At 38.4% G+C, this 4,055-nt stretch overlaps 1 long non-coding RNA gene across 1 annotated transcript; it reads left to right on the forward strand.

Annotated features, from left to right (window-relative positions):
- The first annotated feature begins 2,019 nt into the window (after positions 1 to 2,019).
- Positions 2,020 to 2,888, forward strand: LOC104956776 (uncharacterized). Its single transcript, XR_799599.1, has 2 exons — positions 2,020 to 2,112; positions 2,823 to 2,888. It is a non-coding gene; the product is annotated as an uncharacterized lncRNA (long non-coding RNA).
- Positions 2,889 to 4,055: the final 1,167 nt, after the last annotated feature.

Here is a 4,055-nt window from a genome sequence, read left to right on the forward strand (position 1 = left end):
TCAAAGACGCTTGATTGTGGATTTTGTATCCAGTTTTCACTTTATGTATCTTTATACAATGTTTACTACTTTGCTTATGAGGACAGACAGCCTTATTTACAGATTCTTGAAATTCAATTGTAATTTCATTTGTAAATAGTTACATTCATGTGGATTTATCCAGTTTGCACATTTGTATGCATGCACTTATAGGTGCATTTGTTGTTGTTGAAGGCCTGGCTGTTACAGTCTTTATTTACACTATTTTGTTGTAGGCCTACTGGCCTAGATGTTTATGCAGTTTTAAAGCACCTTGGCTTTGTTCTGAATGCACTTTGTTGTAGTTATCCTACAGAGAAAAGAAAATGCACTTGACTTGGAATTAATGTACTGTATGCATTCAAAAGTGCTGAATAAATGTTTTATGGACCCATAATAGTGATTATTATTTAAGTTGAGTTTTGCCATAATCATTTATTTTTTCATAATCAGGCAGCTGAACAACATTGGTAAAAAATGTAAACATTATATATATATTTCTATTAATCATTTTCGGCCTTTCGGCATTCGGTTTTCGGCCAACTGTTTCCTATTTTCGGTATCGGTTTCGGCCAAAAATTTCCCATTCGGTGCACCCCTACTTTTTATAGAAGTGATTATATTTGTATGCCAATATTTTCCTTTGGTAAAGTTTCGTTTTGCACTTTTATTTTGGTAGTAATAAGATCGGGACTCTTATTTTGGACAACAGAGCAGAATGTACATATATATATTTCGCCTCCCAAGACTTTACACATTTCCTCTTTGCTTTTCGTTCGGGTTCACATTGCGCTTTATCAGTTGAATCACTTTGAACATTCGTTTGAGATGTTGACAGGTTAGCCGAACTTTTTACCCCACAGTCAAACAACTTAATTTGCTTCGCCATTTTTTTGTAAAACAAACACACGGCGCACCACGCACGCGAGCATCGCTTTCTTGCTCCGTAATCACACCAATGCACGTGCAACTTAAGTATCAGGTTCCGACTGGTCACAACAATAATTAAATATCACTCTTAATACAACAACTAATTAAAATGTATCTCTTTTGGGGTGCACATTTTGCTGTTTGCTGTCCTTATTTCTCTATGTTAAAAACTGGTTGCCACTGATGGCAACCAAAGGCCAAGAAGTGGTTGACATTTTTTCTGAATGGTTGCCAATGGCAACCTGGCAACCGTTACTGTCGAGCCCTGTTTAAATTACTTTCATGTCAATCTCAGATAAGCCACCCTGCTGTTGTAAATACTCACTATTAAACCAAATCCACATTTCAAGTTTATTGAAAGTATATTCTTGAACGGTTATAAGATTTATATCGTCAGTGAAAACAAATGGGTTGGGTCAGAGAGTATTTCAGAATCTGAATACCTTTATTAGTCCCACAGAGGGGAAATGTACATTGTTACGGCAGAAAAGAGCCAAAGACAGCTTAATGTTACCTAAGTAGCATGCAAAAAAAAAAATATTAAAGATTTAAAAAATATATAATAAAAAAAGTTACAAAAAAACCGCATCCTGCAACAGTTCTGTGGATTTAGCAGCCAGGTATATATTGCACGGTTATTAACGGCATATATATATATATATTGCACATAGTTGGTGGTTAACAACAAGGAGTGTTATAGTCTATGTTGTTGTGTGTGTGGGAAGGAAGGACCTGCGGTATCTCTCTATTTAAGACAGTATTGGGTTAAGTCTTTTAATAGATTTGTTAAAATAATGTAGAATAACAACATTTGTAATATTAATCCTTGAACCTGAGTAATAGAAAAAGGTTGTTTTAGGCCATATTGCATTAAAGGATAATCATCAGGCTGTCTTGGTTGTACCAGGTTTGGATTGGAGTAAAATCATCAACGAGTATCACTAGCTGCCATTATTTTTTCCCTGTGAGTTTTGAAAAGGGTTACAGGGAAAACTGTGTAATCAATGTGCTTGTTGATGTGTCCAAAAGTCACAGTTACAGTTTCTTCCCTTTCTCCTTTTTCAGAACGGACAGACTCCCCTGATGGTGGCGTCAGAGCAGGGCAATGTGGAGATAGTACAGGAGCTTCTGAGGAGAGGAGCCAACGTTAACTTGGACGATGTTGTAAGCATGCACACACATGACACCTCAACATAAACACACCATCACACCGGCACACGTGGCACTTAATTAAACATTGAGAGTCCAGGCACAGGTGAAAAACAATGCGGCCATTTTAACCACACTACCCACCTGACAAAAAAGACGTCGCTGTGTGGCTTTGATGTTACATCTTGCTGATCTCACCTCCCTCAGGCTTAGTGCACAGCTATAATGAGTCCTAATGATAACCTAGGACACACTTTTACCTTCGCTCCTCTGACTAAATCACAGGATCCACTTGCTTGGCCAACACCCTTTACCTCCATAAGCCGGCCCCCTGTGCACGCAAAAACTCACGCACACATATACCCTCTCACTGAGACACACGCATGCTCATACAGTACACCTCTCATTAACATCTCATACATGTAACCTGCTATTACCTGTTATTACACACAGCACACTCACACTTGTGCTCACTCTCGCAGTAACACAGAAGAAGAAAGAAGCATTTCATCCCATAGTTTCACTTTTCTTTCACACTTTGCACGCCGACACTCCTGCCTGTCAATGCGACACCATGTTCCCATGAGCACCTGGTACGACAAGCTGGTAGGTACAGTGCTTTGAGTCACTCCTGGACCGTCCTGTAGTGATCGGAGAGACGATTTTCCAACTGGATTTGGAGACTGCTGGGAGTTCCCGTGGTAACAGGTTGTCTGTGTGTGCAGGACTGCTGGACGGCGTTGATCTCGGCAGCGAAGGAGGGCCACATCGAGGTGGTGAGAGAACTGCTGGAGAACAATGCTAACCTGGAACATCGAGACATGGTGAGGACATGAGCCATTTCAAATCTGCTGTTGACTCTATTTAAAAAAAAAAAAGAAGAAGAAAACTTTTTATTTTTCTTTCGAAACCTTAGACTTTAGGATCATCATAAAAACAATAGATTAAATTAATCAGAATAATATTTAATATGGCCATACGTTTTTATCAATATAAAGTATATAAAAAATAAATAAAAGTGAATTATTTAGTGTTAAAAATATGGAGTAAAGTCAGATGGGTTGTAATTAAGACATGCCATGTAAACAAACATCCTAAGTTTGTTTCTAGGGACCTTTGTTGCATGTCATCCTCATTGTCTCTACTTGGTTACACTATATGTTATTCTATATATATACTTTCCATATAGAGTAATATATATTCTATTAAAAGTGGCTAAAATGGTAAAACAACTATCTTATAAAGATACAAATAAAATAAGGATAGAGATGTATCCTTAGTGTCAAAATTATTTAACAATGTATGTTTATGAGGATAAGATTTATAAATTCTAAAACATATCTAATTATACAAAAAAAATTCCATAGCTTGATTGACAAGATTTTTGAACAACTTTAAGTGAACTCTTCAGCTGTAACCTTTATTCGTTTCAAAATATAATGAAGTCTTGATTGTGTGTGCATTAGTGCTTTCTGTATAAGGTAACGACCACAGTGCTGGTTGAACAGGATGATCCATTAGCCCTGAAATGGACATAAAATGCAATTACTCCAGCAGTAATACCATTTACAGAGCTCTGGCTGTCTCGGCATGGGGCAGTGATATGATTTAGCTCTGGGATCCAGTCCTCTCGGAGGCAGACGCTCGGCAGCCTTGCTGCTGAAACAGCTTTTCTGTATATTCAAGAGCACACTATCGGCATCAATCATTGAAGATACACATATAACCTGGGGCTGAGCACTTTATGTATTCATTGGGTTGTGTATGTCCCAGCTGAAGAGGCAATATTCATTACCAGCGCCTGTTGCTAAAGCTGGCCCACATCGGTATAACCGGCCCAATACTTGATTGGACCACAACCTTTCTTATGCAAAGGAGCCAACAAGTAGTCGTAGAAGGGGTGAAATCAAGTACAGTTCACGTTGACTCTGGTGTCCCACAAGGCACTGTGCTGGGTC

Source organism: Notothenia coriiceps, unplaced genomic scaffold (assembly GCF_000735185.1).
Source record: "Notothenia coriiceps isolate Sejong01 unplaced genomic scaffold, NC01 NC01_scaffold00026357, whole genome shotgun sequence".
NCBI classification, from domain to species: Eukaryota; Metazoa; Chordata; class Actinopteri; order Perciformes; family Nototheniidae; genus Notothenia; species Notothenia coriiceps.